The sequence below is a fragment of the Pristis pectinata genome, chromosome 19 (genome assembly GCF_009764475.1).
Source record: "Pristis pectinata isolate sPriPec2 chromosome 19, sPriPec2.1.pri, whole genome shotgun sequence".
Lineage (NCBI taxonomy): Eukaryota > Metazoa > Chordata > Chondrichthyes > Rhinopristiformes > Pristidae > Pristis > Pristis pectinata.
Genome location: NC_067423.1, coordinates 24,862,653 through 24,879,381, shown reverse-complemented (window position 1 = coordinate 24,879,381; position 16,729 = coordinate 24,862,653).

The window sequence follows — 16,729 nt, the reverse complement described above, 5'->3', positions numbered from 1 at the left end:
CTATCTATATCTCTCTGCAGACTCTCTGCATCATCTGCACAATTTGCTTTTCCACTCAATTGAGTGTCATCAGCAAACTTAGATACACTACGCTCGGTCCCCTCTTCCAAATCGATAATCTACATCAAGAACAGTTGCAGGCCCAGAATCAACCCCTGAGGCATCTCACTCACCACTGAATGCCAACCAGAGAAACACCCATTTATCCCAACTCTTTGCCTTCTATTGGTTAACCAATCCTCTATCCATGCTAATACCTTACTTTCAACTCCATGTATCCTTATCTTAAGAGTAAGTCTTTTATGCAGCACCTTATCAAACACCTTCTGGAAATCCAAGTATACAACATCCACCTGTTCCCCTCTATCCATTGAGCTCATTACATCCTCAAAGAACTCCAGTAAGTTTATCAAACAGGACCTGCCCTTCCTGAATCCATGCTGTTTTTGCCTGATGGAACCACTTCTATCCAGATGTCTCGCTATTTCTTCCTTAATGATAGCTTCAAGCATTTTCCTGACTATAGACGTTAAGCTAACTGGCCTATAGTTACCTGCCTTTTACCTACCTCCTTTTTTAAACAATTGTGTGACATTCACTGTCTTCCAATCTGCAGGGACCTGCCCAGATTCCAGAGAATTTTGGCAAATTATCACAAACACCTCAACTATAACTTCCGCCATTTCTTTCAGTACTCTGGGATGCATCCCATCAAGACCAGGGGACTTGTTAGTTTGCTCATCACTACCTCTTTAGTGACAGCGATTGTATCGAGGTCCTCACCCCCCAGTGCATCTATAATATTTCTCTTTGGCATGTTAAACGTGTCCTCCACCATGAAGACCAACAGAAAATAGTTGGTCAAGGCCTTGACCATTTCCACATTACTCAATATTAGTTCCCCCTTCTCATCTTCCAAGAGACCTACGTTCACTTTAACCACCCTTTACGGCTTTATGTAATTATAAAAACTTTTGCTATCTGTTTTTATATTTTATGCTAGTTTACTTTCATAATCTATCTTCCCTTTCCTTATTGCTTGCTTAGTGGTTCCTCGTTATCTTTTAAAGTTTTCCCAATCTTCCAGTTTCCCACTACCCTTGGCGACTTTATATATGAGCTTTTAGCTTCATGCCTTCTCTTATTTCCTAAGTTATCCAAGGCTGGCTCTCCCCACCCTTACTGTCCTTGCTTTTAACTGGAATATACTTTTGTTGAGAATCGTGAAAAATCTCTTTGAAAGTCTTCCACTGTTCCTCAACTGTCCTGTCATATAGCCTGTGTTTCCAGTCTACGCTAGCCAACATCCCGTTGCAGTCTCCCTTGTTTAGGCATAATCCACTGATTTTAGATCGAACTATTGCACCCTCCATTTGTATGAGAACTTTAATCATACTATGATTACTCTTTCCAAGAGGATCCCTAACCGCAAGATCACTAATTTTACCTGTCTCATTGCACAGGACCAGATCTACGATAGCATTTCCCCTTGTAGGTTCACTAACATGCTGTTCAAGAAAGCTATCATGGATGCATTCCATGAAGTCTTCCTCAAGACTGCCTCGACCAACTTGATTCGCCCAATCTACGTGGAAGTTGAAGCCCATTATGACAATTGCCGTTCCATTCTTACATTCATCAAATATTTCTTCCATTCTTACATTCATCAAATATTTCTTGGTTTATTTCCTGCGCCACTGTAATGTTATTATTCGGCGGCCTATAGACAACTCCCACCAGTGATTCTTTTCCCTTTACTATTCCTAATCTCTACCCAGATGGACGCAACATTCTGCTCCTTAGATCTTATATCGTCTCTCATTATTGCTCTGATCTCATCCTTAATTAAGAGTGCTACCCCACCTCCCTTACCTTCCTGCCCATCCTTCTGCATTGCCTGATACCCTTGGATATTTATTTCCCTCTCATCTCCATTCTGCAACCACATTTCTGTAATGACCACTAAATCATACCCCTTTGTACTAATTTGTGCCACAACTTCACCGACCTTGTTAATACGATGGGCATTCAAATAAAGTCCCCTTACACTCATTGTCCTTTTAGAATCTACTAACCTTTGTGTCCTTTGCATTTAACTTTTCTGTACTCTACTCTTACTTTTCTCTTTTCTAACTTTTGCTCTGGTCTCTGCTTTGCTTCCCTCTGTCTTTCTGCATGGATTCCCATTCCTCTGCCATATTAGTTCAAACCCTCCCCAATGGCACTAGCAAACAATCTCCCTGGGACATTGAACCCAGTCCTGCCCAGGTGTAGGCCATCCAGTTTGTACTGGTCCCATCTCGCCCAGAACCGGTTCCAATGCCCCAGGAATCTAAAACCCTCTCTTCTGCACAACTGCTCAAGCCACATATTCATCCTAATTATGCTGCTATTCCTACTCTTGACCTCTGAGCATGTCTGTGAGGAGAATATATGTTCTCCCTGTGATCCCACTCCATGGAGTGTCTGGATTTCTCCCACATTCTAAAGACATGCATGCTTGTAGGTTAATTAGCCACTACAAATTGTCCCTAGCAAGTTGGTAAATGGTAGAATCTGGGTTGAGTTGATGGGAATGTGGGAAGAATAAAATGGGATTAGCGTAGGATTTATGTGAACAGATGCTGGATAGTTGATGCAGATTTGACGGACCGAAGGGCTCAATTTGATGTTCTATGATGATGAAATCAAATAGAAGATCTGTTTTTAGAGGCAGAAGTCCTGGCTGAGGTACCAACTGTGTATCTTACATCAGGGTTTACCAAGGAAGAAAGTTCTATAGGAATTTTAACAAAAGACCTTGTTGAGATTATGGATTGGTTAAAAACTGAAGGTACTGGAAAGGTTAGTTGCATTTAAAGTGGATAAATAACCTGGAATGTATCCTAAGTTCCTGAGGGAAGTAAGGGAGGAAATTACAGAGGGTCTGGTCATAAGCTTCCAAACGTCCAAAGGTTCAAGAGTGATTCCTGAGGACTGGAAAACTGAAAGTGTTCAAAAAGGTATGGGGGTAACATCACTAACTACAGATCAGTCAATGTACCTCATTGGTAGTGAAAATGCTAGGAACAATAATTGGGGAGAGATTTAATAGCCACTTGAACTTCCAGAAAGGGTTTGATAAAGTACTGCATTTTAGACTTGTCATTAGGATTTGACATTTCAAGTCAAAGATCCTTCGTAAGAAATTGAAAGTGCGAAAAGTGAGTTTGTTTTAATTGCAGAGAAGTGGAGGTGGGGGAGAGGGGCAGTGATGATGGGCATGGATGGATGGATGGTGCAAAGGGAATCTCTGTGTAGGGGTGAGGCCACGTTAAAAGAGCTAATACAGTCCTGAGAAATTGATGTGTTAACTGTGGAGCAGGTGATGTTCCTTAAGTCATTTTAAGATAAAAGTACTGTTGGTATTTCGTGTATTACATGGAGCTGGAACATTAGAGAATATGTCAGAGAAATATTTTCACAAATCAGGCAAGCCGTTCTGAATGATATAATTATATGTTGGTTACAACTAGTTTCATGATATGTTCCATTTATATCAGACATCTAAAAAGCATTTTAAACAATTCCCCTCTACCGTAGTGGACAGTCTTTGACTGCATCTCATTTCCTGCACCACTGCCATTACCCCTTCCTCCGGACAGAGCAAGAACAGAGTTCCCCTGGTCCTCGCTTACCATCCCACCAGCCTCCACACCCAACAAAATATCCTTCACAATTTCTGCCAGTTCCAATAAGATTACTCCATCACACACATATTCCCCTCCCTCTTCAGCACTTGAAAGGGATTGCTCCCTTCACAACTCTCAGGTCCACTCTTCCATCCCCACCAGCTACTGTTGAATATGCTGAATGTTGGCATGGATAGATTTCTGCCAGAATAGAATTATGGTTCATTTCAGATCTGGACTTTTGAAAAACATTGATAAATGTGACTACAACCAATCAAGGAATCCTGTTTGACATCAGCTTGATGAAAATGTTTACCTAAAACTTCTTCATGAAGGTAATATACCTGTTTAAATAGATTGAGACTGTTGATGTTGTTGTACAGAGGGATCTGGAGATTCTCATACATGAAACACAGAAACACACAAGCAATTCAGAAGCCAAATGAAATGCTGGCATTTATTGCAAGAGGGATGGTGTACAAATCTAGCGAAGTCTACTTCAACTGTACAAGCAGTTGGTGAGACAGTTGGAGTACTGACCAGAGCTTTAGTCTCCTTATTTAGGCAGTTCAGAGAAAACATACTAACTTTTTACCTGGGATGAAGGAACTGCCTTATGAGGAATGACTTAGCAGGTCAGGCCCATACCCATTGGAGGTTAGTATAATAATCTTATGGAAACAAGGGATTGTAAAGGGGCTGAAAGGATGTTTCCCTTCATGGATAAATCTAGGACCAGGAGGTGCAATGTCAATTGGCTTCTTTGCTCCCACTATGAGTACTAACACAGGGTCTCGGCAGGTCTAAGGACAGAACATTTTTTACTGAAATTAGCCATTTAAAAACCAGACAATTGTGTCTGCTACAACAAAGTATCAAGGTCATACATTCAGTCCTTAAATTGACTCTTAGCAAATGAACCCCCTAACAACCATGTAAGTGTTTACACAAATGAAATTCTGCAATTAGCTAATTATTTAAGGAGAGTTATATACAATCATATACATTTGACAAATTAACTCTTTGTCTACCAAACTTTTACCACAAACTGTACTCAACATCTCCGAACTACCTAGGTCAGGTTTTAGTGTTCTGGTAAGCCACTTCTCGTACAGATTTGGTCTGGTATCCTGTTCTATAGTTGCTGGAATTAGTATAATTATCTCCACAACTGTGACCACATTGTTCTACTTGCTATGGATGGCCAACTTCTCAATGGACTGGAACATACTGAAGCTAGTCAGTAGTCCAGAGGTATTCTCTAAGTTACTAAGCCGAGGGTCTCGATACATATTCTACCCAGCCCCTTACCATGCGGCACTCCTCAAATTCCATTCATTTGTATGGGATTGCTGAGCTTCAGTTAATAAGTTTTTTGCGTATTTTTCTTTGTTTCAATGTATATATATGTTACATTGATTAAGAGCAGTTTTATGTGTTTTTAAATAAATTTATCTTTTCTTTACTAATTTTTATTTTGTTTGAAACTGTTTTCAAATGTCTTTGATCATGAGAGACACTTAGATACAGAGAAAAGGCCTTTGAACGCACAAGCCATCAGGGTGGTCCGAGGCAGGAGCCTCATCTTCCACTGCTTGCGGCCCACAGCACTTCCTGGCTTGCTCTGGCCTGTAAGGTATGGGCTGAGATCAGCATGATCTGTCTGTATGTACTACCAAGTCTCCATAACTGTGAAGACACTGTTCTGCATGTCTGGATCACCATATACTTGATGCCACGTGTGTACAGTACACAGTTTACATAAACTTTAACAGAAACATCTAATCACTCTAATTAATAACTACAAGAGATACAATGTGTTTGGCACACCGATGAATGTCAGGAACTCAATGGCAACAGTCTCTACTTTGCTTGCCCTTTTACTGATCTCTGTCTTCTTCCCACTTCTCATGTGCTTACATATATCCAAATTTACCTTCTCTCCAGTTACCAAACTGTTCTTCTCCCCTGTCCTTTCCCTTTTGGCCTCTAGCATGGATCCATCCACAACTTTCCCTATTGAGACCTGTACCTTGAACTCTGCTTCCATCAGAACACCTCACCCAGAGGCCTGCTGTGACAGCACATTGAAAGGACCTGTGATCTTTCATTACCCAAATTATGAACGAAACTGCAAAACTTTAATTTTGCTTCCCACTTCTCTTGTGGACTAAGTGGTCTCAATCAGATATTTCCTCAGCACCACCAATCAGATAAATATGGCAGATAACTTGAATGATGGAAGTCATGGTTGATGCTTTCATGAAACCTCCTTAATTTTTCAATCAACTGTATTTTGTTTGCACCAGCCCTTGTCATCAACTTCTTTTGTACCCTAGCTTCAGAATGTAGGCCTCTTTCTGGTCTTGGAACTACCATACTGTTCCCATTCCTGGAGCCTTGGTTGGTTTTAGACCATTCTCATCCATAACTTGTGGCCACCTGCAGCTTCTCAGATTTTTCTCCTGACTGGTGCTGTGCATGTGTCAAACCTTGTATCTTAGCTGTAATAAATAAAATAAAATCTTGCCTAGTGTTTGTGTTATTCATTTTGAATATGCCCAGAGCATGGACTGACCATTCGCTTCTACACCATGGCTCCATTTCAGTGCTGAATTCACATCCACTTCTTTCTCAAATTCAATAAATACAACACTCTGAGATTTTAGGCCAACCTAAGAGACAGGAATCCTAATACCTATGGCATCACTGAAGGTTTCTTTTAACTCAGCCAGTGTTATTCTGTGGAATAAACAGAATTCTACAACTATCCCTAGGTAGTCTTCTTTGCTGTGCACCTTCATAGTTATTGATAATGTAGCTTAAAGCTTTTCCTTGAGCAGTTTCTCATTTACTGTCTCTTCCAACTGTGGCAAGTTTACTTTACCTTCCCACACTAAAGACGTGCCTTTCTCTAGCAGCACCCCACTCTGTTGGAAGCTCTCACCAGAAATCTTCTGCTTTCCCTTCCATCTAGCTGATGACTGCTTTTGTTTTAGTCATAGGTCAGTTTCCCATTTTTGTGAACCTTCCAGCTTCAGCGGATGCCTTGATTTAGTTTGCTATAGCTCAGTACAGAGTCTTTCTTCCAAAGACATTAAGTTGTCAGCTATATTTCCTGCAATTTCTGAAATGTGGCTTGCAGGCTATTAAATGTTGTTTCGCAAATTCTCAGTCTGCTTTCCTTCTTCACTTAGGTTCACTTAGCCATCAAATCACTGTGGTTTATATCTCGTTCATTCGATTTGTGGCTGAAAAACACTTGCAGACAACACCTTGTTGAAATAACCTGGCACCAAGATCATTGTCCATGGTCCTGTGATTTGCTTGAAGGAGGTCAGTGAACCCCAAAAGAGTGACTTCTGTATTTCCTCATTGTCCAAAGGTATAATCCTTTAAAAAAATTCCTTCTCCAGGATCATTGGTTCATGCTCATTGCTCATAACTATGATTGGCAACTAGACCAAACATCCCTACCAGATACATCACAATCAATCATGATTCAAATGGGGACTCCTGAATCTATGTAAGACACTAGCTTGGTTCACTTTCGTGGAAGGTGGTGGAAATATTTTAAATACCATTTTTTGTCCCATCACAGAAAGACTTGCCATGATATCTAGACGTATTTATATGCATCTTAGCGACTCTGCTGATCAATAAGATGGCCTTACATTAATAGTCATTATTCCCATTTTCAGCTGTGCAATAAATACCACTGAGTATTTGCATTTCCACCTTCTCATCTTCTGACTCCACTGCATTTACAGCATCCCAGTGACATTCTCTATACACTTGCCTCCCTACTTATCACACCCATGGAAACTACTTTCTCTATTCATTACTGGCTTCTTGAAGGATTTGTGCTTTGAGGCAACAAAAACACTGGGGTATCTTGAATGAACAACCTGATCATTTTCCACCCATATAACTGGCAGTTTTCCCACCTTTAGCACTCACAAAATCTGCTGCTTCCCCACCCAACCCACACTGTGCCAGGTACCTCAACCTCAATGAACAAGTCCACACTGTCATTCTGTGGGCCAGCTTCTTGCCTGTTTCTCAGAATCATGCCATAAACAAAGCCACCTCATTCTCACTCACCATCTCTCTGCTGGTGGCAACTCTGCAGGCTCCCCGAGGACTGAATCCACTACATTAACCAATTTCCCTTGAATAGCCTCCGCAACTCCAAATGACGTCAGGTCACCTTGTTCCTTTTGCACCTGCACAATGTCCTCTTTTGATTCCTTGTTAGTTCATCATGCCAAACAGACTGACCAGTATTTTATATGACTATGACCCTTCAACCAGCAGAGACATCCTCTCCATGCACATTGTAGCATCCTGTGTTCTGTGTCCTTCCACTGGGACCTCAACAATGTCACTTGCCCTGAGAAGTAACTCTACATGGTCTATATACAGGGGAAATGGCATTTCCCAATATATCTCACACATACATCTACTACCACCCCTCATGTTTCCATTTAGAGATCCAGGCTCTTTGGTTGCATGCCAATGGATCTCTGCCTCCCATCGCACTTATCTTACAGTTACTGCCATTGTGGTGTCTGGGTTTTTCTGTTGTTACTGCAAGCACCATCACTCAGACTAGCCAGAGCTAACAACTGAACATCCTTAACTAAAGACACCCATTTCCAAACTGAATAGCAGTGCCCAGTAGAAGAAAGTATCAATGTCGTACCATATGATACACTCAGATTCTTAAAGGTACACTTATGTACATTGGCTGGGACATAGTTTTCGAATAAGGTCACCCATTTAAGAAGGAATCTCTTCCCTCTGAGTATTATGAATCTTTCTAATTTCCAGCAAACTGTGGGAGACCAAGTAATTGAATATATTCAAAGACAAATTAGACAGAGTTTTGGAATATAGGGGAGTCAAGGCTTACAAGGATTGAGCAGGAAAGTGTTGAGGCCAAGATCAGATCAGACAAGATTTTATTGATTACTGAAGCAGCCTCAAGGGGTTGCAGGGACTGCTCCTGTTCTTATTTCTTAGGTTCATTTAATCATTTAATCCTTATTCAAACAAATGATTATATCTCATTAACAGTGAATATTTTCCTGGCATAAAATTGACAGTCCACTCTTTTCCATTGGTAGCTTTCTGCTTTGTTTTACTTGTTTGATGGAAACTGATATTACAGTATTTACAATTGAATTAACTGATGCCTTCCTTCACACAAGGCAATCACTTTGTTTTTTTTTCCTTCTTCTTATTCCTCAACAAATAGGGCTTTGATTCCAGGAATTTTTAACCTGATGCTACCAGAATGCCTTCCACATGCTGTAGGAAGTGCATTAAATAATAATGGTGCATACACAAGGTCAGTGAAATATTATTATAGCCTTTTAGCTTGAAGCAAATGCTTCATCATATTCCTCTTCTGCAGCAGTGCAGCTTTATATATCTGCAGAAGTCTTTTTATTTCTGCTGTATCTTTAGTGGGAGATTTTTGGAAATAAGAGAGTATCTGCAAAGAACTTTTTAGCCACTTATTAATTTCCTTGGTTTTCCTGTAATCTCCAACTGAAATTATAGCAAATTGACTGGAAAGATCTGATGGATATTTTCTCCCTTTACTTTCAGAAAACTTATAAAATACTGAGTATATTCCTTTGCAACTGTACCTAGAAATCCGTTAAATTACATTGATAACTTCTTTCATATGTGTTCTAAATGTTCCTCTTTATGAATTTTGAACTGATGACCTATTGTCCTACACTCACAACCTAATCAGTTCTTAATTCTCTATGACTTTTTTAAGTTCATCGTCCCTTCATTACTGAATCTTCAATAAGAGGATATGTCTTTTCACTATTGATTATCAAACCCCGTCATAATTTTAAAGGCCTCGATTAAATCTCTTAATCATCCCAGATAAAATGCAATAGCCCCAGTATTTCAGAATCTTCTCCCAGTCACTCTAAACTGCACGTACTTTACTTTTTTTCTATAAGGGCTTTCTCCGACTGGGGCTTAACAGGACTTGATTATGCTACTGCCCATCCATGAAGAGGTGGAACATATACATAGGAATATATTGAATCAATTCAAATAAGTACATTTGAGAAAAGCAGAAAGAAATGTTATGCTTAGCCCATGTATCATATTATGCTTTTCTATATACTTTAAGTTTTAACTTTAATTCCACATTTATCAGTTGGTCACACGGAATCAAGCAAGTTAAGGGAGGAAAAATATTATTCTGCCAGTGTTTGGGATAGATGTAGACTCTAACATTGTGAGGTTTACCAACCCCCTCTGTGTGTAATCAGGCCTTCTTAATGAGCCAAGCATCTGATCAACTCTACGTCCAATCAAATTTGTAATGGGTATCAGAACTTGAAAGGCTTCTGGACTTTGATTAAACACTCAAACTGCAACCCAACATCTAATCAGTACACGGATCACTTATTGCCTCTTCACCACACCTGACTAATGAAACCTCTCACTTAATTATTCCAGGTGGTTACAAAATCCAATCACAAAGAGTTCTAGTAAAGATTTAAGATTTCCAACGAAAACAGGAAGCTCTTATTTTGGAATCTATAAATGTTGTACTCATTTTAGAGTAGTTTTCATCTTCTTCAAGTAGCTATTAAAGTCAAGAAATATGTATTATTTTTTGCAGTAGAGAAATTAGATTTAATTATTGCAAGATGAATATTAACATAACTGCTCTAATTTTGAAGAGAAACTTTAAGTACTAATTATGAGGATTCCACAAAGACATTAGTTCCATTCAGCTGTCTTATTAACATTAGATTCATTATTCATTTACAATAACAAAAGAACTTCAATTTCATCAGCACCATCCAGTCAAAACCCCCCACAGTACCCCTCGTTAAATCATCATCACTTTTAAAGAAACAAAGAACTAAACAATTTATTGCAGCCCAATTATGCTAAAAGACTGGCATCAGCAATTCTGCAGGAGAATACAGGTTGGAATCTGCCCTGTAAAACCTAGAGGTTCACAGACTGCTCATCCTGTTATACTTTATGCTGACTGTGTGTCTGCAATAGCTGCACTGCAGGCTGTGCAATATCAGCAGTATCCACTTGATTTAAAGACAGTTTTGAGAGTGGTTGTCCACTCCCAGGCAAAACAGACAACACTGCTAATATAAAACAAAACCCTGCACTTTGATTCAAAAACAGCTCCTTTTTAATGACATGCGACTAATATTTTTGCTTTTGCACATGGTGTACTTTGTGGGTTTATCATTCTGCCCTATCTTATCATATAATGAATTGTAATTTGGTCCTTTTATGTTATTTTTTTAACTGTGTTATACTGACAGCTTTGTCTTTTCCCCAACTCTGAAGTTTAGGCAAATAATTTTCTTTTTATAATACTTCTTCAATGTCATTCTGGTAAAATACACTTACTTGAATGATTAGACAGATTGCCATCTATCTATCATCTATCAACATAACTGGCCTCACTGAACTTCAAGTATTGGTCAGATTTCCTATTCCTTACATCCAGCAGTAATTGTTAGGATACATGTTGGAGAGGATATTAGTTTTGAAGACACATGAAAGGTTTATGGAGCCAGACAAAGGTGACAAAATATTACTATTACTCAAATTGGGTCAAATCCAAGGATGGAAAAAAATAATAAATTTATCTTCCCAATTCATCCTTCATATTTTTCCAATTCAGTATTTTTCTTTCAGTTGCAGGCAAAGAGCAATTTAGTTTATAGTTATGTTCATGGACACTGTGCTAATTCTTGGATGAATCTGGCAGAAAGTATGAATAACATTCCCAGAAAAAAAACTTTCCCTCTACATCAATGCTTATTTTTCTTTAAAAAATTAGCTTTTGTTCTTTTCTATCTCCATTTGTAACTCAGCCTATCTCCTCACAAATGTTTTCTGATTTGATTCCATTATGCTTAATGATATTTTTATATTCTAGCTTGGTTAGTACTTCATACCAATGAAAAAAAGGATGATAATATCACACAAAATTACACAATGGAGCATTTTAATGAAAACATACTCTATCAATTTGTATTTTTATATCTCTGTGTGAAATCTGAAAACCTATTGTGTCTCTTTCCATCAACCTAATCTCAAGTTCCAAAATATAAAGGGAAATAAGTGTGAATTCAGCCCACTCTTCACTGTTATAGCCTTCATTAATAAGCATGACATTAAAACACACAGGCAGACACAGAGGGACATATATTCTGAATGAAAAGACATATTTATGTAGCACTTCTTGCAATCTCTGAAGTTTTGGCCAATCCTTTTCTTCCTATAATACTTCTTCAATGTCACACTGATAAAATATACTCAAAGTGATCATCAGCCTTTGACATTTAGTCACTGTTGTTATATAAGAAATAGGACAGTCAATTTGTGCAAAGCGGGACCCACAAACAACAGTGTAATAATAATCAGATAATCTGCTTTAGTTGTTGATTGAAAAATAAATATTAGTTGCCAAAAAATTCCCTGCTTAGCTTCAAATAATGGTATGGTATCTTCTACTTCCACCTGAGAGAGTAGATAGGGCCCCTGTTTAGTGTCTCATCTGAAAGGACACAACTCTGACCAAACACTAGTCCATTATTTCATCATGGACTATATTTTCAAGTCTCTGGAATGGGACTTTGTAACCAGAGTTATTCACACAGATCTACACATACCTTCAACTGATGATAAATCTAATACAGGCAGAAATACAAATGTTCTGGAGACACTGACCCATTATCACAAAGACAAACACCCCAAAAATAACATAATCTAGTGGCTGTATTTTCTACTTCTGTTTCTCCTCTCCATAATTTTCTGGCTATTAATTTAAAAAACATGCACAAGAGTTCTCTAATATGAAGAACGCTGCACTATGTATAGTTCACTGCTCCTGTATTGTGCTATGGCACAAAGCTTTCCATTATAAAACATACAGCTACTATGTTTAACATGCACTTCAATATATTGTTCACCAGATTCTTGTTGCAATCAAAAACACAATATCAATTCACATTGCACCAATGTTTCTCAAATACATATTACACTTGGTTATCAGAAGGGTTTTTGCAACCTGTTGACTACATTTCCAACACTAACATGTCACGGGAATAAAATATGACAATTGTGTAGAACAAAAACATAAAATGCTAGAAATACTCAACAGATCAGGCCACAGCTGTGGGAAGAGCAACAGAGTGAACATTTCAGACTGGACATCCTTTGTCAGAACTAAAAAGTAGACAAAAGAAGCTTGTAAATCTGCAAAGGGTGTAGAGGGGCTGTGGGGGGTGGGTGCAGGGGGGGAGCGGGATGTCTCTTACAAGGTAAAATGGGGGTGACCATAGGGATAAGCTGTAAAAAAGGTTACCTGGTTAATGGGTAAATGAAAGCTGTTAGTGAGAACATAGACAAAAGAACATGGACAAAAGAATGTAGGAGTTGCAAAATGCAGAGCTGGAGGACGAGTCTGGCAAGTCAGGTCAAGGATGTCTTCCACTTCCAGAGGGAAACAAAGGAAGAAAAAAACCAAGCTGATCTAATATTACAGATGAATAACAGATACAGACCAAGAAATCACATTACCTGAAGTTGTAGAATACAATATTGAGTCCAGAAGGCTGTAACATGTGCAGACGGAAGATGAGATACTGTTCTTCAAACTTGTGTTGGGCCCCACTTTGATAGTGCAGGAGACCACAGACTGATAGGTCAGAGGTCAATACAGGAGGCCACAGATGATTAGACCTCAGAGCACAGACCAAAAATGCCAATAGTGAGGCTCCTTGGATTGTTAAATGTGGCAATCTAGCAGCCACAAAGTATTCTTCCATTTTATCATCAGATTGGACCAACTTGGTTTAGTTCTCAGAAAACAATTTCAACAGACAGTGTGCAAATCATCAGCCTCAGTAGATACAGACTATAGTACTCAAACACTGGGACTTCTGTTTCTCATTGCCTCTCATTTCTTTAAATCATGTTATTGCTTTGTTTCATTGCTATGATCCTATGGACCTTAAGGTTGATAAGAAGTCAAGGTGATTCCATGGATTTAACTGCAAACCCATGAAATGTGGGTGTCAGACCCAGTCATGTTGTTTAATCTGGGGTGCCATTTGTTTTCAATTGACACCACCATTATAAAATTAACATCTCACATCTTGAATAAAGAGTCAAGTGCTGATAATTAGCTTGTTATTTTCTTTATTTGTTTCTGTTTTGTGGTTTTGTTTTTTGTTGCTTAATCTATTTCATGTAAATTATTATTATTTACTTAAGGACATTTAAAAACCATTGACAATAGCCATTGACAATTGTGAGCTCTTGAAGGGCCATCAGGTCAGTATAGGGTGGGGCCTTAAGGTCCACCAGTCTTGAGGCCTAGTCACTGCCCACAGCCCACCGATTTTCATGTGATAGCTCAACAGGAGTTTAGGAACCAGAGAGATTAACTGTGGTGAAGGAGGAAGATAGGGCAGGGGTAAAGGGGAGGAGAGCAGAGATAGAGGAGGCGAAACTTTCTAGTTTGTCCTCAAGTGTCTGGGTAGCCAGACTTTACTTTGACTTCATTGCAAACACCTCTTTTCACTTCTGGTTTTCAGATCTGCAGTACTGTCTCCATGATTTTGGTTGTTGATTACTGACACATTTCTGCTTGCCTGCATGCATCATTTGATGGCTCATAAAGTGTAACAATCATCACAGAATCCTAAGCACGACAGGCAGTTAATGAATATATATTACTTTTCCAAAATTTTAGCAAAAAAGAACTTGAAATGGGCTTGTTCTGCATTGTGGCAAATTAATTAACTGTCATCACAGTTTAGTAAAAGATAGATAAATAGATAAACATAAATAAAAATGCAACATATTCAGATTGGTAATTGGGGAACAGACTAATGCTTGGTTAAATTATTTAAATGTCAAATTCTACATTTGCTTGATGTGTGTGGAATATTTGATTTCAATTTGCTGTCATATAGCTCATGTTTTATTCATTTTATTTAGTTGTAGTAATAATGTATTTTTGAGTTGGATCATTATGTCCACAGTAAGACTCTTTGCTAATGTCTGAAGAATTATTCCAATAGCGTTTTGCTACTAGAACTAATGACTTAGAAAGTCAATTAACTGTGAGAAACAATGCCAGACTAAACATTTAGACTACTTCAATACAGAAGCTTTGGTTTTCAGTGACGTAGTGCCTGTCCATGCATAAAGCCTGAGTACCAGGAGTAACACCACGTCTGTTTGCATTTTATATATAGAGAAGGTGATCCTTCAGTTCATTCACATTACTGATTATTAGGGCCCACTTAGAGGCTATGTTACTGCAGAATATTTCCAGCACTTTTCTTTATTTCAGATTCTTAGCATCGTTTCAGAATCAGAATCAGGTTTATTATCACTGACATATGTTGCACAATTTTTGTTTGTTTGTGGCAGAAGTACAGTGCAAGACATAAAAATTACTATAAATTACAAAAACAAATATAGTGCAAAAGAGGGATAATGAGGTAGTGTTCATGGGTTCATGGACCGTTCAGAAATCTGATGGTGGAGGGGAAGAAACTGTTCCTAAAATGTTGAGTGTGGGCCTTCAGGCTCCTGTACCTCCTCCCCAATGGTAGTAACGAGAAGAGGGCATGTCCCAGAGGGTGAGGGTCCTTAATGATGGATGCTGCCTCCTTGAGGATGTCTTCAATAGTGGGGATGTCCTTCTTGGCCCACTTCTATGGATTTTTGTCTAGTATTAATATCCCCTTGTCTACCATTCTTCACAGTCAATAAAAGGACACCATTTACTTTCGCTTGAATTGTGCTATTTGCCAACAGTTTGGGAGAATCACTAGCAAGGTGGTTCTTGTAGATCAGCAGGGTCATGCCTCTGCACATTTGGACAGCAACTTTGAACTATAGAACAAGTTGCAGATTAGAGCCAGTGTATCTGACTTCTCATTCTGCCTTGAACGCATCACTGAGCACAGGGTTGGTTTCACAGCAACCTGGACTGAGAATATACATGTATTTTGCACCTGACCTCTCAACCTTAGTCCAGTGATGGACAAGGCTGTTTGCCTGTCATGACTGGCATATCTTCATTGCCCTAGCATCACTAAAAAGGTAAGTTTACCTTTTTTTGTTTATTTACCCTTGTTTGACTGCTCATCTAGGTTTTAATTAACATCAGATAAGTTTTAAAAATTATTTTATTAATGTTTAATTTCAAACTTTTTAAGTAACTGTTTTTCATTTTTTGGAAATCTACATTTTTGAACATCTCTGATCAGCACAAGCTGTCAAGGCCATCAGAACAGTCTGGGGAAAGGACGTCAGGTTCTGTATAAGGTGAGTGTGGCCTTGGGAATTTTCCAGGGAGCATATATGAAGCATAGGTCATGCCGAGTACCATTTGGGAAACTCTGTCACATGGATCATAATAAATGTACATTATGCAATTGAATTTCTTAGCCAATGTCCATGAAAAAGAGTGGATTATTCAAACCAATGTTTATGCTTTAACTGAATAGTAATAAAAGCCATCAGCATGGAGTTCCAAGATGTTTTCCCTCTTTTTAACCTAATTACAAGCAAGCAAAAAAAAAGCAGAGCAATTTTTTCAGCAAGACACCATATAATGGATTACTCTTGACAAAGCAACCATGGAGTATTTGCAAGGCAGTACTAAACTAAAATTATACAAAAAAACTATCATTATTTCTTCGAAAGCCATAATTAAATAACTGTGTGGATGAAATTAATCAAATTTGTTCTTTGAAAGAGTTGTAAAGGCTTGAGCCATCCTTCCAATAGGAATCTAATTTTTATGGCTATGAGACTAACATTTGCAGTCAAACTATAATTACATTAACCAATGAGTTCTGGGGAACAAGCAATTTCTTTTGATCAGCAAATATACTAAACTGTATAAGACCTAGTTCCTCCCATTAACATCATGTGGTGAAAAATCTTTCATGTCTATTTATTTTCTTCAGTGGTTCAAAAAACAATCAAAGACTAGCTTTTGGTATACGGAG